Source organism: Symphalangus syndactylus, chromosome 21, assembly GCF_028878055.3.
Source record: "Symphalangus syndactylus isolate Jambi chromosome 21, NHGRI_mSymSyn1-v2.1_pri, whole genome shotgun sequence".
NCBI lineage: Eukaryota > Metazoa > Chordata > Mammalia > Primates > Hylobatidae > Symphalangus > Symphalangus syndactylus.
Genome location: NC_072443.2, coordinates 30,128,085 through 30,151,534, shown reverse-complemented (window position 1 = coordinate 30,151,534; position 23,450 = coordinate 30,128,085). Strand labels below are relative to the sequence as shown.

At 36.9% G+C, this 23,450-nt stretch overlaps 1 long non-coding RNA gene across 2 annotated transcripts in view; it reads right to left on the bottom strand.

Moving 5' to 3' along the window:
- Positions 1–23,450, bottom strand: part of LOC129471585 (uncharacterized) — a 264,013-nt gene that overhangs the window by 100,245 nt on the left and 140,318 nt on the right. The window contains exon 4 of one of the 2 annotated variants that reach the window (XR_010118625.1): positions 8,601–8,701. The exons of the other annotated variant lie outside the window; for it this stretch is intronic. This is a non-coding gene — a long non-coding RNA (uncharacterized lncRNA). The remainder of the gene's footprint in view (positions 1–8,600; positions 8,702–23,450) is intronic. 2 annotated transcript variants of the gene reach the window in all.

The window sequence follows — 23,450 nt, the reverse complement described above, 5'->3', positions numbered from 1 at the left end:
TGAGTCACAGGCCTTGTGGGAGGCAAAGAACAGGTGAGACAGGAAAGGACTCAATGTCTAACATGCTGAGACAAATAGATTGAGACCTCAGAGAGGAGAAGATAGTTTCTTTTCAGAACTCTTGAAATATTTAATATCCTGGAGTGAAATAAATCCTAATTTAGAATTCTGTTTTCTTTTAAAAATTTTTATATGACCTGTGGCCTCTTTTGTATTTTTCTTTTTGTCATTGCTAGCTAATAGATATGACACTTCTATTTTAATTTTTTGACGTTTTCTTTAAACATGTCAGATAAGTAATAATCCTGCATCGTTATCTCTTATTCTGAAATATAAGTAGCTTTCAAAGTTGTCAACTTATAGTGGGATTAAATGGAGGAAAAATAGAAGATTTTGATGCTAAAGAATATAGATTGATGAAAGCAAACAATTAATCATCTAATAATTACTGAGCATGGTGGACAATTATACTTTTTGCTGCCTCAAGGAATTTATAATCCTTTGAGGAAGACAAGTCATAAATTAAAATTTAATAATCTGTAGCAAGGATCAGTAAACTTTTTTTTTTTTTTTTTAGTAAAAGTATTTAGTGGGGCCTGTTTGGGGGTGAAGCAGCAGCTACCTTGGTCAGATTTAATCTCTGTCCCAGTCATACCCAGATCCCTGTATGCCCTCTCTTCCCAGAAAGCCCAGTCATTTCTACTTAGGCAGGTGGCCAGAGGCGTGGTGACTCACGGAGTTGCTGATTTCCTGACCAAGATTCCACTACTTGGTGCCTGGCAGTTGCCAATTGCTGAGTTCCCCCAAAAATAGATGGTGACCTTGAATAGCAGTGAATCTCAGGTGCAGGGTAGAGAAGCAAGCATGGGAGCAGAGTTGGGGACAGAGAGATTCCTAGGCTTGCTCTCTGTGGTCCATAGTGCTAGCTTGCTCAAGATGGGTGCCAGTGGGCCATAGTGATTTATAGAATCCTTGTCATGTACTGAGCACCCAACTAGATATTCAAGTACAAGGATGAAACAATCACAGTTTTATTACATTTATCTCACAATAAAGGGTTTAAAGAATACTATAAAAATGTTGTGATAGATAACTTTTGCTAGCATTAATTACCATAATAACTCGGAACTGTGATCAGAAAGAAATTCATTAAGAGGATACACATTGAGCCCAATGTTAAATGATAAGTTGAAGAATCAGTGAGAAGAGAAACTACCTCAGATAGAGGAAGTAAAATTGTTAAAGAATAATTTTTTCAAAAGTCAAATCATGACTTATAAAATATAAAATAGATATGTGTCAAAGATCTTACAGAACTAATTTTTATCTTTTTCATTATTTAGGAAATCCATAAGATGTAAAAAGTAATTTTTAAAAAGTAAAAAATACGTGCCTATATGAACATGAAAGAATGCTGAAATAAATTTGCTATCACATACAAAAGTGGTGTCTTCGGCAAGCTAAAATCAATTTCATCTCCACCACACAAAATTCATTTGCATTTCTCTTTACAGGAGCTATCTGCATCACCATCATCTCTCCACAAATTATCTCCATAATGTCGCAAAATAGTTAAATAAAACGAAAGGCACATATTCTTTTTTTTTTGAGACGGAGTCTCACTCTGTCGTCCAGGCTGGAGTGCAGTGGCGCAATCTCGGCTCACTGCAAGCTCCGTCTCCCAGGTTCACGCCATTCTCCTGCCTCAGCCTCTCCGAGTAGCTGGGACTACAGGCACCCGCCACCACGCCCGGCTAATTTTTTTGTATTTTTAGTAGAGACGGGGTTTCACCGTGGTCTCGATCTCCTGACCTCGTGATCCACCCGCCTCGGCCTCCCAGAGTGCTGGGATTACAAGTGTGAGCCACCGCGCCCGGCCGAAAGGCACATATTCTTGTAGAATCCCGTAACCCCAGAAGCGTCCTTGAGATAATGCTCAACATTCCATTGTAAAGGTAACCAGTTATCATTTCTCAATTCCAAAATCCTTTATCAGACAATATGAACAAAAGTAAAAAGAAAATACAATGTGTTTGGTTCAGAGACATCTAAGATGCTCAGCTCTTCGTCATCTAAATTTCTTAGAATTGCTACCTGTAATAGACTATATTATATAGTAAACCTGAAAGTGTTTAAACTACATTCTGACATTATAATTTCTAGCATCTCAGTAGATATGTAAGGAAACTATTGAGGATTCAAACTGGTGTAGTGGGAGCTTTTCAACATTCTGTAAACTCCATAATGCACAGTCACCCTCTCAACTCTATTGCATAGGGGGAGTCCTACTCAATGCTTTAGCTCAAATAAATACGTGCAAAGTGAAGAAAAACAAAACAAAACAAAACAAAAACAAACCAACATTAACAGCTTGGCAACCAAGGAAATGTCTATCACAAAGCCCATTCACTTTACTCCAAAGAGATAAATAAGGGCCAACATGTAATAAATTAAGAAAGCCAGATTCCCTCATTATATATCACATCTTCCCTATGTTAACATTAGACTATGTAAGCATTAGACTAAAAACAAAAAATGCACTAACAGCAAGAAAGCAAAGGAGTAGATAGAAAAAAAAAAGAACTACCAATTTGAACCCTTAAAAGTAATGGGACCAATTTGATGTAATAGTTCTAGTGTTATTAGGGCTGTCTAGGGTTACTTGAGTAATAACGTAGCACCCTGTTAAAACATAGCACAATAAATGGTATTCATAGCAGTGGTTTTGCATCATGAGTAAAGACTCAAACCATGTCCAGAACATTTTCATTGTGAAGACAATTAAATACATTACATGTATTTGGAATAATTCTGCTAAAATTTATTTATTATGATTTCAAAATCTGAGTGCTCAGAGACAGTGTCAGATTATTTTAAAAGGTAAAAAGTTGAAGTTTTCTATTTTATTTTATTATTATTATACTTTAAGTTTTAGGGTACATGTGAACAATGTGCAGGTTTGTTACATATGTATACATGTGCCATGTTGGTTTGCTGCACTCATTAACTCGTCATTTAGCATTAGGTATATCTTCTAATGCTATCTCTCTGCCTCCCCCCACCCTGCAACAGTCCCTGGTGTGTGATGTTCCCCTTCCTGTGTCCATGTGTTCTCACTGTTCAATTCCCACCTATGAGTGAGAACATGTGGTGTTTGGTTTTTTGTCCTTGTGATAGTTTGCTGAGAATGATGGTTTCTAGCTTCATCCATGTCCCTACAAAGGACATGAACTCATCATTTTTATGGCTGCATAGTATTCCATGGTGTATATGTGCCACATTTTCTTAATCCAGTCTATCGTTGTTGGACATTTGGGTTGGTTCCAAGTATTTGCTATTGTGAATAGTGCTGCAATAAACATACGTGTGCATGTGTCTTTATAGCAGCATGATTTATAATCCTTTGGGTATATATCCAGTAATGGGACGGCTGGGTCAAATGGTATTTCTAGTTCTAGATCCCTGAGGAATCACCACACTGACTTCCACAGTGGTTGAACTAGTTTACAGTCCCACCAACAGTGTAAAAGTGTTCCCATTTCTCCACATCCTCTCCAGCACCTGTTGTTTCTTGACTTCTTAATGATCGCCATTCTAACTGGTGTGAGATGGTATCTCATTGTGGTTTTGATTTGCATTTCTCTGAACTTCAGCAAAGTCTCAGGATACAAAATCAATGTGCAAAAATCACAAGCGTTCTTATACACCAATAACAGACAAACAGAGAGCCAAATCATGAGTGAACTCCCATTCACAGTTGCTTCAAACAGAATAAAATACCTAGGAATCCAACTTACAAAGGATGTGAAGGACCTCTTCAAGGAGAACTACAAACCACTGCTCAATGAAATCAAAGAGGATATAAACAAATGGAAGAACACTCCACGCTCATGGGTAGGAAGAATCAATATCGTGAAAATGGCCATACTGCCCAAGGTAATTTATAGATTCAATGCCATCCCCATCAAGCTACCAATGACTTTCTTCACAGAATTGGAAAAAACTACTTTAAAGTTCATATGGAACCAAAAAAGAGCCCATATCGCCAAGTCAATCCTAAGCCAAAAGAACAAAGCTGGAGGCATCATGCTACCTGACTTCAAACTATACTACAAGGCTACAGTAACCAAAACAGCATGGTACTGGTACCACAACAGAGATACAGATCAATGGAACAGAACAGAGCCCTCAGAAATATTGCCACATATCTACAACTATCTGATCTTTGACAAACCTGACAGAAAGAAGCAATGGGGAAAGGATTCCCTATTTAATAAATGGTGCTGGGAAAACTGGCTAGCCATATGTAGAAAGCTGAAACTGGATCCTTGCCTTATAACTTATACTAAAATTAATTCAAGATGGATTAAAGACTTAAATGTTAGACCTAAAACCATAAAAACCCTAGAAGAAAACCTAGGCAATACCATTCAGGACATTGGTGTGGGCAAGGACTTCATGTCTAAAACACCAAAAGCAATGGCAACAAAAGCCAAAATTGACAAATGGGATCTCATTAAATTAAAGAGCTTCTGCACAGCAAAAGAAACAACCATCAGAGTGAAAACAGGCAACCTACAGAATGGGAGAAAATTTTTGCAAACTACTCATCTGACAAAGGGCTAATATCCAGAATCTACAATGAACTCAAATAATTTACAAGAAACAAACAAACAACCCCATCAAAAAGTGGGCAAAGGATATGAACAGACATTTCTCAAAAGAAGACATTTATGCAGCCAAAAAACACATGAAAAAATGCTCATCATCACTGGCCATCAGAGAAGTTTTTTATAATTAGGAAGAATGCAAGTATGGGTAGAGGCAGTGATTATAGGGCAGAATAGAATGATAGTAATTAGATAAAATACTGGTCAACTAAGAAAACCTTCACAAGTTCTAAAATACTCTACTAAGAAGTAAGATGAATGGTAAATTTCTAATGTTCAAATGATTAAGAATAGTTCCAAGGAAGAGAGAAATCTAATCCACTGCAAATTTGTAACGTTCAACTTTCACATTGGATGATAATAACAGCTAAAATTTATTGTGTTGCATAGTGTAATATATGTCATTATATTAAATGATCCTTAATATATATGATTAGTACCTCATTTAATACTCAAAATAATCATACGTGAAAGGCATTATTATTATCTCCATTCCACAGACGAGAACAAAGAAGCTTATGAAGAGATTAAGATTACCAACTACTCCATGGCAGAGGCAATTTGAACCTAGATTGTATGAGTCTAATACATGGTCTTTTAAGCATTCTGCTGTTTTATTTTCCATTTAATTTCCAAAATAGCTATTTGGAATAATACTTTAGTCAGGGTTCTCCAGAGATAGGTAGGTAGATAGATAGATAGAGAGATATTACATAGATAGATAGATACATAGATAGATATACAGAAAATTATAGGAATTGGCTTAAGCAATTATGGAGGCCAAGAAGTTCCACAATCTGCTGTGTGCAACCTGAGAACTAGAAAAGCCAGTGATGTAACTCAGTTCAAATACTAGGGCCTGAGAACAGTGGGGACCGGGGCATGAGGGCTAATAGTGTAAACCCAGATAGAGAATGAAGGCCTGAGAACCAGGAACACCAATGACCAAGAAAAAGATAAAAGTCTCAGCTCAGATTAAACAAATTAGTCTTTCCTCCACCTTCTTGTTCTATTCAGGGCCTCAACAGACTGGATGGTTCCTACCACCATTGGTGAGAGTGATCTTTACTCAGTCTACCTATTCAAATACTAATGTGTTCTGTAAACACCATCACAGACACACCCAGAAACAATATTTTACCAGCTATCTGGGTTTTCCTTAGCTCAATCAAATTAATACATAAAATTAATCACCACAGGGTAAGTAGTATTTAAATTATATAATTTTATATATAATGAAACAGGGGCATATAAAAGCAAAGCAGCTAGCCCAGGCATGCACTGCTAATATGTGACAGGGTGAATCCATATGTGTTCTTTTCACTAGGACAGGGCACTGTGGGCCCTGAACATCATGCAAATGTTCTACTCAAACTCCTTCTAAATGAGACTCCTCACCCCTCAACTGAGAAGGAGCTGTGGACAGCTTGTGGCGAACTGGCAAATGCAAATATTGCTTTAAAGACATTCAAATGCAGTTTAAAAAAAAAAAAAAAGCCAAACATATACTGTCTTAACAAAGCATTGTTCCCTGGGCTTATTCTGTGTAAGTCTGCTGATTTGTGACTCTGGGAGTAGAGGGTAAGAGACCATTTGTGAGAGAATTCAAGAGACCGATAGAAGCTGAGTCACAGAGCATAGCCTGGTTGCTCTAAAGGCAGGCAAGTGGAATAAATATTTATTAATTCCCAAGGCTCTGTTATCTGGAACTGTCTCGAATTCTAAAGAACATTTTGAGTCCAATCTCCATTAAAAAGATATGGCCTAGTTGTTCAGATTCTTGAAATTATGTGTGCATATGTGTGTGTATAATATATATAGATAGATAGATAAAATATATATATACACACATATATTCCATAATAAACTCTCATTACATCAGGTGGCATGCAGACTCATTCTCTGCAACCAAATGAGCCTAACAAAACGATAACACTATAATTTGCCTTGAATTTTCCACGTGTTTTTCCAACTTTTTAGTTCCAAATTGTGCTTTGGCTACACTGTGCTACACTCTGGTGATAAATGAAACATGAAAGTTGCTCACGCAGAAGTAAAAAAATAAAAGTAGAGTCATGGTTGCTTTTCCTTCTAACTAATATGAATAAGTTCTTCATTGAAAAAACCCATTTTAAAGTACCAAATTGATTTAATTTATTAAACTGCTGTTTTAGAGAATTTCTGAATTGCCAACATTTTATAGTGCTTTGTCTTCTTTGAATACTGGTAATGATGATGGTACATTACTTTCAAAAAGTAGAATTCTCTATAGTGTGCCCCTTTTTAGAGATACTTTTAAAGATTAACCATCAGTGTGTCACTCTAAAGGTAAAGATAGATCCTAGAACTAAAATGGATGTAGGAGAAAATTATTTATTTTTTCAGCCTGGCTCTGACTGGGAAATTAAAATACCTGCAGTGGTGATTCTGTTTTTAAATAATAATAAATAATAATAATAATTTCCAAGTCTGGAAATCTTAGAAGCCAGGTTGGGTTCTGAGAGATTCCAACACCAGGGACTGGCCATAGGCAAGGGCTCAATGTCATGAATAAACTATAATAAGGTCCAGAAAGAACATGACTCTTGACATAAAATCTTCATCTTTAGCCTCAAGATCACAGTATTCCCAGGAGATTTTTTGGATTAGTAGTATAACTAATCAATATTTTTCCTCAATTAATCTCTGAGGTTCTTATCTATTCTTTGGGAGGAATACCTTCTGAGGCTTCTAGTCATTGTCATTATCATAACTACCAAATTTTTCGAAGACTTTGAGAACTTAGATAGTCCATACCACATCAATCTCTTTCCAATTTTCTGTGGCACTGGAGATTGCTATTGAAGATTAGGTTTTCACTTTAGGGCCAGACTAGGGTGAAGCAAGTGAGCTGCCTAGGGCACAAAATACTCGCAGGCTCTGCTCTCAGCTTAATGTAAGTGCTGGCTCAGCATTAGACCTTATAATTTTAATTTTCTTATTTTACTCTTTGATCTTTATCATTTTATGTATATTTTATAATTTTCAAAATTTTCTGCTTTTAAAGAGAATGGACTGTTTTTAGAGCAGTTTTACATTCACAAAACAATTGAGTGAAAACTACAGAATTCCCAAACACCCCCTGTTCCACACAGAGACAACTTCTCCTACTATCAGTATCCCTCAACAGAAGGCTACAATTTTTCCAATGGGTAAATCTACATTGACACATCATTTATCACTTACAGTCCATAGTTTACATCAGCGTTCACTCTTGATGTTTATTCAATGGATTTTGGCATATGTATAATGACATATCCATCATTATATTGCCATACAGAGTAGTTTCACTGACCTAAAAATTTTCTGTACCTACCAATTCATACCTCCTTCTTTCCTAACTCTTGACAACCACTGATCTTTTTACTGTCTCCACAGTTTTATCTTTCTCACAATATTGTACAGCCGGAATCATATACTATGTAGCCTTTTCAAATTGGCTTCTTTCACTGAGTAATGTATTTAAGTTTCCTCTGTCTTTTCATAGCATGATAACTAATTTTTGTGCCAAATAATATTACATTGTCTGCGTGTACCACGGTTTATTTATCCATTCACCTACTGAGAGATGTCTGTATTGCTTCCAAGTTTTGGCCATTATGGATAAAGCTGCTATGAATATCCATATAGAGGTTTTTATGTGAACCTAAGTTTTCAACTCCTTTGGGTAACTATCAAGGAGCATGCTTGCTTGATCATATGGTTCATATGGTAAGATTATGTTTAGTTTTGTATGAAACTGCCAAACTGCCTTCCAAAGTAGCTGAACTATTTTACATTCCCACCAGCAATAAATGAGGGTTTTTGTTATTTCCTGTCTTAGTCAGTGTGGGCTGCTATAATAGAATACCATAGACCGGGTGACTTGAACAACAGTCATTTATTTCTTACCGTTCTGGAAGCTGGAAGTCTGAAATCGATGTGACAGCGTGGTCAGGTTCTCGTTGCAAACCCTCTTCTTTGTTTACAGACAGCTGTCTTCTTTTTATATCCTTACATGGTGAAGAGAGAAAGAGAAAGCAAGCTCCCTTCTGTTTCTTCTTTTAAGGTCATTAATCCCATCATCAGGATGCCATGCTCATCAGCTAATTATCTCCCAAAGTCCCCATTTCCCAATACAATCAGTCCAGAGATTAGGATTACAACATAAGAATTTGAGAAGGAACACAAACATTCAGTCCATAGCAAGCCACGTCTTGCCAGCATTTGGTGTCAGTGTTCAGAATTCTGGCCTTCCTAACAGGTATGTAGTGGTATCTCAATTGTTCTAATTTGCAGTTCCCTAATGATATACGATGTTGGGCATCTTTTCACATGCTGCTTTCCCATTTTTATGTCTTCTTTGATGAGGTGTTTTAGTTTTAGTTCAGGTTGAGTAGTGATTTAATGCAGGTCTTTTGTTCATTTTTAATTGGATTTTTTTTATTATTGAGTTTGAGGGGTTCTGTGTATATTTTGATCACCCTCTCTTATCAAATATGCCTTTTACAAATATTTTCTCCCAGTCTGTGGCTTCTTTTCTCATTTGGTTAATGGTATCTTCACAGAGAAGTTTGTAATTTTAACAAAATCTATCATATTAATAATTTGTTCCATGAATTGTGTCTTTGGTACTGTATCTAAAAAGTCATTGCCATACCCAAGGTTATCTAGATTTTCTATTTTAATATCTTCTAGGAAACTTACAGTTTTTCATTTGATTTGCTTTTTTAAAAGATCATCTAGGCTCTATGTAAAGTACGGATATTTAAAAAGCAAAAATGGAAGAAAGGTGACCAGTAAGAGGCTATTGCATTAGTCTGCAACAGGAATGACAACTTTCACAAGAAAAGTGAAAGCGGAAATAGAGAAAAGTAGATGAACTCAAACTCTCAGTCTGTCTTGGAGGTGTAATATTGATAGATACTTTATTGGGGAGGTGAGGAGGGAATGTAAAATCCAGAATAATTCCTAGCTGGTTCCCATCTGGTTTCCACGGCAGGCTGCTTCTGAGTCAATGGCCACTTAATTCTTAGGAACCTTTGAATTGTTTCAGTCAATCTGCACCTTAATAGGAGCATCGCTGCTCCTTCTAGGAACAAAAAGGGGCTTAAATATGAAGACCTGAAAGGAGGCCAATTTATTTTGAAAGCTTCAAAAATATAAATGATTCCCTGCAAAACCAGTTAACTGTGTACACCACATAGGGATATTTCTAGTACCCAATATAACTCATAAGTTTTAGGAGTGATGTAATATATTTCACCAGGAATAAAGTTGGTTTTCTCAAACCCATGTGTTGCCAAAAGTCAAATGCTTATCTATAAAATATGGTAGTTGTACTCTCTTTTTGGATATATGGGAACAGATGTATTTTACCTTGGATACTTTGCCTTGGGTGTGTTAAAGTTTTTCCTGTAGAGTTTTGTAAAATTGGGAGCCTAATTGACATAGTTTTATTTCAATACAGATTGTTGTACCTTCACATAGAAGTACTTACATTATAGATTATTATTGAAAACGTCTAAACCTGAGTATTAAAATTAAAACAGTAAAATTGATAATAACTATTAATATGTAAAAACAAACATTTCTTAGTCTCCTTGATTTTAATAGAGAATTCACCAAAATGTGCATATTCTGGTTTTTTTATTTTTCCTTTTACCCAATACTAATTTTTTTGGTGAATTTTTTTTCCTTTGGTTAGGTTTCAGTTCAGGTATGTGTGGTAGGTGGAATGATGGTCCCCAAAGATATCCATGATGTCCATGTTTTAATCCCCAGAGCCTGTAAAGATGTGACCTAGCATGACAAAAGGAACTTTGCAGATGTAACTAAATTAAGGATCTAGAGATGGAGAGAGTATACTGTATTATTTGGGTGGGACCAATGTAATTACAAAGGTTCTTATAAAAGGGAGAAGATAATGTGACAAGAAAAGCAGAATCAGTGATTTGAAGATGCTACACTTCTGGCTTTGATAGAGGAGAAAAGAGCCATAAATCCAGGAATGCAAGCAGCCTCTAGAAGTTGGAAAAGGTGAGAAAACAGATTATCTCCTGGAGCCTCCAGAAAGAATGCAGCACTGTGATTACCTTGATTTTAGACGACTAAGACCCATTATCACCTTCTGACCTCAAACCTGTAAGATACTAAAATTGTGTTGTTTTAAGCCCCCAGATTTGTGATAATTTGTTATAGTTGCAATAGGAAACTAATGCAACATGCTATTCTAAAAATAGGACTTTCCTTGAGAGTTTATGAAAATAGAATATTGATACTACTCTCATTTCGAGCTAGATGGATTATCAATCCTCAATTTTTTAATGTCTCACAAAGGCATGTTGGTTCTCCACTTAATGAAGAAAGGAAAAGAATAATGCTTATAATTTTTATGTTAATTTTCAACTGGGTATACAATGATACTATTTACACAATAGGAAAGATAAACAGAGTTACTGTGGTTCATTAAATCAAGACTTCCTTTCTTTGCAATATTAAGCTTGAGATGTGTATTCTATCAGTACTACAAAACTGACCCATAAAAGCAAGAAAAGGCCAAGAGGGAGGGTTTTCATGCTTAAATGCCTCATAACAAAAACTGTCACAGAGGATTCAGCACAAAAACCACAGTCTTGCACAAAGGTCAACACAACCTTATACAAACAATCCTTCTCTGAAGACATCTGCCCAGCAACTGCCTGTCCAAAACTGGGCTGGTGTCACTAAAGACAATTCTCTCAAAACAAGTATATAATTCTCCCCTTTAAAAACCTTTGTCTTTTACCTTCCTGACTACACACAAAGTATACTATGGCATAAGTATCCCCATTGCAATTCCCTATTTCTGAATAAATATCATTTCTTTCAGACATCCTCTCTATGTTTGTTATTTAGGGTAACAAAATGGTGTCAGACGTGGGATCTTATGTAAAGTCACTTTCAGAAGGAATTGACAATTCTTGGAACCAGTGTACAGTACTCACTGGAGCCCTTTGAACTCTGTTTCCAGAGCTTGCCTTTCTGCCCTCGTGAATCTTATGTCAGGCTGAGCCTTCCATTTCTTGGTTGAAGCTCTTCCTTTATCCAGAATCTAATTTGGATAAGGCTGCCTTAATAAAGAATCTTACATCCCTCCTGGGGTGATAAAGGACTTCTTGCCTTTTCTGGCAAGTCCATTCTTGTATAAAGTCAAGTGTCCTCATTTGAGAACCCTGGTTTCAACAGAAATTATGTTATGTCTTTGAGGCATGTTTTTTCTGTCAAATTCACTTTTAATTCTGTGTGTCTAATTTAATATTTTGTTTGATCTGCATGCCAAGCTTAAAAATTTTTGTGACAAGCCTTATCTTGGTATCATCTTGGTATACGTGTCTGTGAAGGATTCAGCTCTTTTCTCTTGCTTATTTCTAAAAATCTCTCAAGAGCAAAAATAAACTTTCTAAATGGTGGACACAGGATGAGTAATTAAAAGCCACTAGGGCAGTCGCCATAATCTGAAACAGCAGTCAAAACTCCTGATATACTCTGATAAGATTTATAGAATTTTCTTTGCTCTCAGGAGGTTAAGAAGAAATGGAATGAGATTCTCAAACATTAAGACATACCAGGTTATTTGATTTGAGACTTCAGCTGGCTACATATTATGAATATTCTCATTCATATTTTTAAACTAATTTATTTTTTCCATAAGTTATTGTGGTACAGGTGGCATTTGGTTACGTGAGTAAATTCTTTAGTGATTTGTGAGATTTTGGTGCACCCATCACCCAAGCAGTACACACTGTATCATATTTGTAGTCTTTTACCCCTTGCCCCTCCCACTGTTCCCCCTGAGTCCCCAAAGTCCACTATATTATTCTTATTCATTTGCATCCTCATAGCTTAGCTCCCACATATCAATGAGAACATACAATGCTTGGTTTTCAATTCCTGAGTTACTTCACTTAGAATAACAGTCTCCAAACTCATCCAGGTCACTGCAAATGCTGTTAATTCATTCCATCATATATATCATATATATGTGTATATATATATATATCATATATATGTGTATATATGTTATATATGTGTATATATATCATATGTATGTGTATATATCATATATATGTGTATATATATATGATGTGATATAATACATATAATATATGATGTGATATATATATCACATTTTCATTATCCACTCGTTGATTGATGGACATTTGGGTTGGTTCCATGATTTTGCTATTGTGAATTGTGCCACTATGAACATGCGTGTGCAAGTATCTTTTTCGAATAATGACTTCTTTTTTTCTGGGTAGACACCCAGTAGTGGAATTACTGATCAAATGGAAACATTGCTTTCCATATTTCCACACTGTTTTCCATAGTGTCTGTACTAATTTACATTCCCAAGAGCAATGTAGAAGTGTTCCCTATTCACTGCATCCACACCAGCATCTGCAGTACACTATTTTGATTTTTTGATTCTGGCCATTCTTGCAGAAACAAGGTGGTATCACATTGTGGTTTTGATTTGCATTTCCCTGATCATTAGTGATGTTGAGCATATGTTTCATATGTTTGTCGGTTATTTGTACATCTTCTTTTGAGAATTGCCTTTTCATGCCCTTAGCCCACTTTTTGATGGGATTGTTTATTTTTTTCTTACTGATTTGTTTGAGTTCTCTGTAGATTCTGGATATTAGTCCATTGTCAGATACATAGATTGTGAAGATTTTCTCCCACTTTGTGGGTTGTCTGCTTACTCTGCTGACTGTTCCATTTGCCATGCAAAAGCTCTTTAGTTTAATTAAGTACCAGCTATTTATCTTCGTTTTTATTGCATTTGCTTTTAGGTTCTTGGTCATGAAATCCTTGCCTAAGCCAATGTGTAGAAGAGTTTTTCCAATGTTATCTTCTAGAATTTTCATAGTTTCAAGTCTTAGGTTTAAGTCCTTAATCCATCTTGAATTGATTTTTGTATAAGGTGATAGATGAGGATCCAGTTTCATTCTCCTACATGTGGCTAGCCAATTGTCCCAGCACCATTTGTTCAAAACGGTGTCCTTTCCCCACTTCATGTTTTTGTTTGCTTTGTCAAAGGTCAGTTGGCTGTAGGTATTTGATTTTATTTCTAGGTTCTCTATTCTGTTCCATTGGTCTATACCAGTACCATGTTGTTTTGGTGACTATGGCCTTATAGTATAGTTTGAAATCAAGTAGTGTGATCCCTCCAGATATGATCTTTTGGCTTAGTCTTGCTTTGGCTATGTGGGCTCTTTTTTGGTTCCATATGAATTTCAGAATTGTTTTCTCTAATTCTGTGAAGAATGATGGAAGTATTTTGTTGGAGATTGTGTTGAATTTGTAGATTGCTTCTGGCAATATGGTCATTTTCACAATATTGCTTCTAACTCATCCATGAGCATGGGATGTGTTTCCATTTGTTTGTGTCATCTACAAATTCTTTCAGCAGTGTTTTGTAGTTTTCCTTGTAGAGGTCTTTCAACTCCTTTGTTAGGTATGTTCCTAAGTATTTTAGTTATTTATTTATTTTGCAACTATTGTAAAAGGGATTGAGTTCTTGATTTGATTCTCCACTTGGTAACTGTTGGTGTATAGAAGAGCTACTGATTTGTGTACATTAATCTCGTATATGGAAACTTTGCTGAATTCTTTTATCAGTTCTAGGAGCTTTCTAGAGGGGTGCTTAGGGTTTTCAAGGTAAACAATCATATCGTCAGCAAACAGTGACAGTTTGACTTCCTCCTTACTGATTTGGATGCTTTTTACTTATTTCTCTTGTCTGGTTGTTCTGGCTAGGACTTCTAGTACTATGGTGAAGAGGAGTGGTGATAGTGGGCATCCATGTCTTGTTCCGGTTGTCAGAAAGAAGGCTTTCAACTTTTCCCCATTCAGTATTATGTTGGCTGTGAGTTTGTCATAGATGGCTTTTATGACATTAAGGTATGTCCTTTGAATGCCGATTTTGCTGGGAGTTTTAATTGTGAAGGGATGCTGGATTTTTTTTGAATGGTTTTTCTGCATCTATTGAGATTGATTGTGTGGTTTTTGTTTTTAATTCTGTTTATGTGGTGTGTCACATTTATTGACTTGCTTATGTTAAACCATTCCTGGATCCCTGCATCCCTGGTATGAAACCCACTTGATCATGGTGGATTATCTTTTTGACATGTTGTTGGATTTTTCATGTAGTATTTTGTTAAGGACTTTAGCATCAATGTTCATCAAGGATATCGGTCTGTAGTTTTATTTTTTTGTTATCTTTTTTCCTCATTTTGATATTAGGGTGATGCTGGCTTCATAAAATGAATTGGAGAGGGTTCCTTCTTTCTTTATCATGTGGAATAGTGTCAAAAAGACTGGTACCAATTCTTCTTTGAATGTCTGGTAGAATTCTGCTATGAATCCGTCTGTGGTCTTAAACTTTTTTATGTTAGTAATTTTTAACTACCATTTCAATCTCGCTGCTTGTTATTGGTCTGTTCAGGATATCTAATCTTCTGGACATAAGCTAGGAGGGTTGCATTTTTCCGGGAATTTATTCATCTCTTCTAGGTTTTCTAGTATATGTGCATAAAGGTGTTCATGGTAACTGTGAATGATCTTTTGTATTTCAGTGGTGTCAGTTGTAATATTTCCTGTTTTGTTTCTTAGTGAGATTATTTGGATTTTCTCTCTTCTTTTCTTGGTTAATCTTGCTAATGGTCTATCAATTTTATTTATCTTTTCAAATAACCAGCTTTTTGTTTCGTTTCTCTTTTGTATTATTTTCTGTTTGTTTGTTTGTTTCTACTTCATTTAGTTCTGCTCTGAGCTCGGTAATTTCCTTTCTTCTGTTGGGTTTGGGTTTGGTTTTTTCTCGTTTATCTAGTTCCTTGAGATGTGACCTTAGGATGTCAGTTTGTGCACTTTCAAATTTTTGATATAGGTGCGTAAGGCTATGAAATTTCCTCTTAGCACCACCTTTGCTGTATGCCAGAGGTCTTCATAGGTTGTGTCATTATTGTCATTCAATTTGAATAATTATTAAATTTCCATCTTGATTTTGTTTTTGACCCATTACTCATTCAAGAGCAAGTTATTTAATTTCCATGTTTTTGCATGCTTTTGAAGGTTTCTTTTGGAGTTGATTTCCAGTTTTATTCCACTATGGTCTGAGAGAGTGCTTGATATAATTTCAATTTTCTTAAATTTATTGAGGCTCGTTTTATGGCCTATCATATGATTTATCTTGGAACCTTGAAGAAAGTTCCATGCGCTGTTGAACAGAATGTATATTCTGTGGTTATTGGATGAAATGTTCTGTATTTATCTGTTAAGGCCATTTGTTCCAAGGTATAGTTTAAATCCATTGTTTCTTTTTGGACTTTCTATCTTGATGACCTGTCTTGTGCTGTCAGTGGAGTATTGAAGTCCCCCACTATTACTGTGTTGCTGTCTAACTCATTTCTTAGGTCTATCAGTAATTGTTTTATAAATTTGGGAGCTCCAGTGTTAGGTGTACATATGTTTAGGATTGTGATATTTTCCCTTTGGACAATGCCTTTTACCATTATATAATGTGCCTTTTTGTCTCTTTTAACTGCTGTTGCTTTAAAATTTGTTTTGTCTGATATAAGAATAGCTACTCCTGCTTGCTTTTAGTGTCTATTTGCATGAAATGCCCTTTTCCATCCCTTTATCTTAAGTTTATGTGAGTCTTTTTGTGTTAGGTGAGTCTCCTGAAGGCAGCAGATGGTTGGTGAGTTCTTATCCATTCTGCAGTTCTATTTCTTTTAAATGGAGCATTTTAGCCATTTACATTCAATGTTAGTATTGAAGTGTGAGGTATCGTTGCATTCATCATACTTTTTATTGCCTGTGTCTTTTTTGTTTATTTTTTGTTTTTGCTTTTGAACATGTATTTTAATTTTATAGGTCCTGTGTGATTTATACTTTAAAGAGGTTTTGTTTTGATGTGTTTCCAGTATTTGTTTCAAGATTTAGAGCTCCTTTTAGCAGTTCTTGTAGTAGTACTTGGTAATGGCAAATTCTCAGCATTTGTTTGTCTAAAAATGACTGTATCTTTCCTTCATATATGATGCTAAGTTTCACTGGATACAAAATTCTTGGCTGATAATTGTTTTGTTTATGGAGGCTAAAGATGGGGCTCCAATCCCTTCTAGCCTGTAGGGTTTCAGCTGAGAAATCTGCTGTTAATCTGATAGGTTTTATTTTATATGTTACCTGGTGCTTCTGTCTCACAGCTCTTAAGATTCTTTCCTTCATCTTGACTTTGGATAACCTGATGACAATGTGCCTAGATGACGATCTTTTTGTGATGAATTTCCCAGGTGTTCTTTGTGCTTCTTGTAGTTGGACGTCTAGGTCTCTAGCAAGGCCGTGGAAATTTTCCTCAATTGTTCCCCTGAATATGTTTTCCAAGCTTTCAGAATTCTCTTCTTCCTAGGAACACCAATTATTCTTTCTTTTTTCTTTTTTTTTTTTTTTTTTGAGACAGAGTCTCGCTCTGTTGCCCAGGCTGGTGTGCAGTGGCTCGATCTCAGCTCACTGCAAGCTCTGCCTTCCAGGTTCATGCCATTCTTCTGCCTCAGCCTCCCAAGCAGCTGGGACTACAGGTGCCCACCACCATGCTCGGCTAATTTTTTTAGTAGAGATGGGGTTTCACCGTGTTAGCCAGGACGGTCTCAATCTCCTGACCTCGTGATCCACCCGCCTCAACCTCCCAAAGTGCTGCAATTATTCTTAAGTTTGATCATTTAACACAATCCCAGACTTCTTGGGGACTTTGTCCATATTTTCTTATTCTTTTTCTTTGTCTTCGTTGGATTGGGTTAATTCAAAGACATTGTCTTCAAGCTCTGAATTTCTTTCTTCTACTTTTTCAGTTCTATTACTGAGACTTTCCAGAGCATTTCACATTTCTAAAAGTGTGTCCACAGTTTCCTGAATTTTTGACTGTTTTTTCTTTAAGCTATCTATTTCCTTGAATATTTCTCCCTTCACTTCTTGTATCATTTTTTGGATTTCCTTGCATTGGGCTTGGCCTTTCTCTGGTCCCTCCCTGATTAGCTTAATAACTAACCTCCTGAATTATTTTTCAGGTAAATCAGGGATTTCTTCTTGGTTCGGATGCATTGCTGGTAAACTAGTGTGTTTTTTGAGGGTGGTGTTGAAGAGCCTTGTTTTGTCATATTACCAGGGTTGTTTTTCTGGTTCCTTCTCATTTGGGTAGGCTCTGTCAGAGAGAAAGTCTAGGGCTGAAGGCTGTTGTTCAGATTCTTTTGTCCCATGGGGTGTTTGCTTGATGTAGTACCCCTCCCATTTTCCTATGGATGTGGTTTCCTGTAAGTCAAACTGCAGTGATTGTTGTCTCTTTTCTGGGTCTAGCCACCCAGCGAGTCTACCTGGCTCCAGGCTGGCACTGGGGATTGTCTGCACAGAGTCCTGTGATGTGAACTGTGTATGGGTCTCTCAGCCATGGATACCAGTGCCTGTTCCAGTGGAGGTGGCAGGGGGGTGCAGTGGACTTCGTGAAGGTTCTTTGGTGTTCTAATGCTCTATTTTTGTGCTGGTTGGCCTCCTTCCAGGAGGCAATTTCCAGAAAGCATTAGCTACAGTAGTATAGAGAGGCACCAGCAGCAGGCATGGCCCTAGAACTCCCAAGATTATATGCCCTTTGTCTACCAGGGTGGATAGGGAAGGACCATCAGGTGGGGGTGGGACTAGACGTGTTTGAGCTCAGACTTTCCTTGGGCAGGTCTTGCTACAGCTGCTGTGGGGAATGGGGTTGAAATTCCCAGTCACTGGAGCTATGTACCTAATAGGATTATGGCTGCGTCTGCTGAGTCATGCAGGTTGTCTTGGAAGTGGGCGAAAGGTAGCTGTCACAGACGTCACCCAGCTCCCATGCAAAACGAAGGGCTGTTCTCATTCCAACCATGCTCTCCCCAACAGCTCTGAGTCTGTTTCCAGATGGAGGGCGTGACAAGACTGAAAACTTGCCCTGGGTTACCCACCTCCCAGCTGAGAGAGAAAAGGGCTTGGTCCTTCCCCTGCCTGTGGAGTCTGCACACCAGATTTTACGCCTTCCCCTGAGTTCTGGCTAGGAGGCTTCTTGCCCTGTTCAAATTGTTACAAAATTCAGCCAGAGATTTCCTTCTCCCTGTGGAGTCAGTTATATTATACCCTCTGACTCTGATCACCCACCTAATGGATTCCTGTGGTGCCAGGCAGGAATGGCCTGCTAGGGGCAGCAGCGAGCTCCCAGGGCCTTTCTGCTGCTTCCTCTACCCCTGTATTTCACTTGGCTCTCTAAATTGGCTCAGCTCCAGGTAAGGTCAGAAACTTCCCCTACAAACAGACCTTCAGCTTCTCCAGTGGAGGTGTGTGTACGGGAGAAGAGGGCTTCCCTTTTCCACTTCTGCAGTGTGGCACTCACAGTATTTAGGGTGCCTCCCAGTCCTGCAGGAGCAGTTTGCTTCCTCCAGAGGGTCTGTAGGTCCCCCTGGAATTGCTGGTTTGTTCTTGCAGTCAATCTGGAACTAAAATTCACAATGTGAGCTTCCTCAAGCTGCTCTGTCCAGTGCTGCAATCTAGTCATGCCTCCTGTCGGCCAATCTAGTCATGCCTCCTGCCGTCCTCCTGTCGGCCATTCTCTTCCTCATGCACGTGAGAAAGAGATTTTAACTGATAAGAAAATTATGTCAAGGAAAATTGAGAGCTCAAATTGTCATTATTTGAACTCTCTTAAAAAAACCCCTGCAACTATAGAGTTAACGTGTAAAGCTTTCTAAGTTTTCTGTCTAGCTGTCTCTGTTTTTATACCTACTTTGAACCAGCTGACTCTTCCGCAGGTGTTGAGAAAACTCACTGCTTATGGCGTTCCAGCCAAGATTTTCTTTTAAATTCTTAAAGGGCTTTGAAATTAATTGCTTTGCAGATTACAACAGCTCCATGGCAACCAACAACCTAAATACTTTTTGGAAATGTAAATTTAGGTTTGCCTGACTAATAATTGCTTACGGAGATGGAACAGTTAATTAAAGGTTTAATAGTCTATAAGAAAAAGACCTAGGTAAAATTTTATAAAAGCTAGGTTTTCAGATGAAATAGCTCAAAATCTTGAACTCAGTGCTGTAATATAAGATATCTCTGATGGGCATAAAAATTGCTTTGTCTTCTATGCAAGGGCCAGAAAAGGCAAGAAACAAAACAAAACAGCAAAAACAAAAACTGCTAATTTTTTTTCATCCACATTGACTAGTCAAATAAACAAACAAAAGATAGGTTCATTACTAATTCAAGGCCATTTGAAAAATTCATTTTTATTGTACAATTTATTCATTTCTAGCTAAAATGTAAACATAAAAAATTTAAACATAATCTCATTTGAAACTAGAAAAAGGAAAAAATATGGTGAAAAAAATTAAACCAAACTACTTTATCCAAAATTTTGGTCAATAATCTTCATTAGATCATCTATGAGGCAAGTAAGATTTAGCACTGTTAACAGATCCCATTTTGTCAGAAGTACAATTTAAATCCAACTGTCTTTTGTAAACCAGTGAGTCTGCATTACTCTCTCATGACTAAACTTCTAAAATGAAAGCTATAAAATGTTTGTGTGTGTATATGTATGTGTTTAGGCATGTTTATGCATAAGTACATATATTAACTTATATGTTGTGTCTACACGATAAAATCTGACATAGTTAGACAGAGGTCTCAAAGAATTTTATTCAGACTGGCTTAAATGAGCATGAATATAAAATATATGGTAATTAACCTAAATGCCTTTTAAGTGATCTAAGTAATAATAAAGATCAGAATCACCAATAAATAAAATTGAAATAAAAAAATACAAAAGATCAACAAAACAAAAAGTTGATTTTTCAGTTAGTTAAACAAAATTGACAAACCTTTAGCCAGACTAGGAAACAAAGAGAGAAGACCCAAATAAAATCAGAAATGAAGAAGGAGACATTACAACTAAACCACAGAAGTTCAAAAGATCATTACAGAATACAATGAGTAACTATATGCCAATAAACTGGAAAAATAGAAGAAATGGATAAATTCCTAGACACATACAGCCTACCAAGTTGGATCCATGAAGAAATTCAAAACCAGAATAGACAAATAACAAATAATATGATCAAAGCCATAATAAAAAATACACCAGCAAAGAAAAGTACAGAACCCAATGACTTCGCTGCTGAATTTCACCAATTTAAAGAAAACTGATACAATCCTACTCAAACTGTTCCAAAAAATAAAGGAAGAAGAAATACTTCCCAACTCATTCTACAAGGTCAGTATAATTACCCTGAGACATTAGCTGGGGTGGCTAATGGAATGCTTGCAACACCCCTCCCACAAACACAGGTAGCACAGCTAGCGGTTCCAAAAGAGACCCCTTCCTTTCCTATGAGGAGAGGAGAAGGAAGAGTCAAGAGGACTTTGTCTTGCATCTTGGATACCAGCTCAGTCGCAATAAGATAGGGCACTGAGCAGAGAGATGAGCCCCCCATTCCATGACCTAGGTCTGAATGACATTTCTAGACACTCTTTGGGACAGAAAGAAACCTGCTGCCTTTAAGGGAAAGACTCAGTCATGGCAGGATTCATTACCTGCTGACAAAAGTGTCTTTGAGCCTTGAATAGAGAGCAAGAATACCCAGGTGTATGGCATGGGACTTGGGTGAGACTCTGAGATGTACTGGCTTCAGGTGAGACCCAGCACATTCCCAGCTATGGGAGCTAGAATGACAAAGTCCTCATTCAGCTAGAGAGGAAAAAGTAAAGACTTTGTCTTGCACTTTAGATACCAGCTCAGATGCAGGAGGTGGGGGAGTGGGAGAAGGGTGAATGTAAAGCACCAGGGAAAATCTTGGGGTTATGGATTCCTTGGTTCTTGGACAGCATTTCTTGACCTGCCCTGGGCTAGAGGAGAGTCTGCTATCCTGTCCACTTTCATCGCTGTTATTCAATATAGTGCTGTAAGTTCTAGCTGGAGCAATCAGGCAATAGAAGAAAATAAAGGGCATTCGAATTGGAAAGAAAGAAGTCCAAATATCCTTGTCTGGACATAATATAATCTTATATTTGGAAAAGCCTAAAGATTCCACCAAAAACTATTAGAACTGATACAAAAAATCAAGAAAGTTGCAGGATATAAAATCAACAAACAAAATTCAGTAGCATTTTTATATGCCAATAACATACCATATGAAGAAGAAATCAAGAAATAGTGCCATTTACGTTAGCCACAAATAAAATACCTAGAAATAAACTAAACCAAAGAAGTGAAAGAGCAATGAAAATAATAAAATATTGATGCAATGAATTGAAGAGGATACAAAAAAATTGAAATATATTCCATGTTCATTGATAAGAAGAACCAGTATTGTTAAAGTATCCATACTACCCAAAGCAATCTACATATTCAATGCAATCCCTATCAAAGTACCCCTAACATCCTTCATAAAAATTTTAAAAAATTCAAAAATTTATATGGAACCACAGAAGGCCCAGAATATCCAAAGTAATGCTAAGCAAAAAGAACGAAACTGGAGGAATCACATTACCTGACTTCAAACTATACTACAGAGCTATGGTAACCAAAGAAAATGGTACTGGCATAAAAACAGAAACATAGAACAAAGGATCAACATAGAGAACCCAGAAATAAAATTATACATCTACAGTGAACTCATTTTTGACACAGGTGCCAAGAACACACATCAGGGAGAGAACAGTCTCTTCAATAAATAGTGTTGGAAAAACTAGATATTCATATGCAGAAGAAAGAAAGAACTCTATCTCTCACTGTATGCAAAAATCAACTCAAAATGGCTTAGAGACTTAAATTTAAGGCCTTTAATTACAAAACTACTAAAAGAAAACATTGGAGAAGCTCTGCAGAATGTTGGACTTGGCAAAGATTTTTTGAGTAATACCTTGGAAGCACAGGCAACCAAAGTAAAAATAAACTAATGGAAACACATCAAGTTAAAAAGCTTGTGCACAGCAAAGGAAATATTCCATAAACTGAAGAGACAATCTACATAATGGGAGAGAATATTTCCAAAGTATCCATCTGACAAGGGATTAATAACCAGAATATAAAAGGAACTCAAAAAAAACTCTATAGGAAAACTATTATGATCCGATTAAAAAAATGAATAGACATTTCTCAAAAGAAGACATACAGATGGTAAATAGGCATATTAAAAATGCTCAACATCATTGATCATCAGAGAAATGCAAATCAAAACTACGATGAGCTATCATCTTACCACAGTTAAAATGGCTTCTATCCAAAAGACAGGTAATTACAAATGTTGGTGAGAATGTGGAGAAAGGGGAACTCTCGTTCACTGCTGGTGGGAATGTAAATTAGTACAGACACTGTAGAGACTAGTATGGAGATTTTTCAGAAACCTAAAAATAGAACTACCACATGATTCAACAACCCCACTGCTAGATGTATACCCAAAAGAAAAGAAATCAGTGTAGCAAAGAGATATCTGTGTTCCCATGTTTATTGCAGCGTGATTCAAACTTGCCCAGATTTAGAAGCAACCTAAGTGTCTATCAACAAACAAATGGCTAAAAAAGAATGTGGTGGCCAGGCACGGTGGCTCAGCCTGTAATCCCAGCACTTTGGGAAGCCAAGGTGGGTGGATCACAAGGTCAGGAGATCGAAACCATCCTGGCTAACACGGTGAAACCCCATCTCTACTAAAATTACAA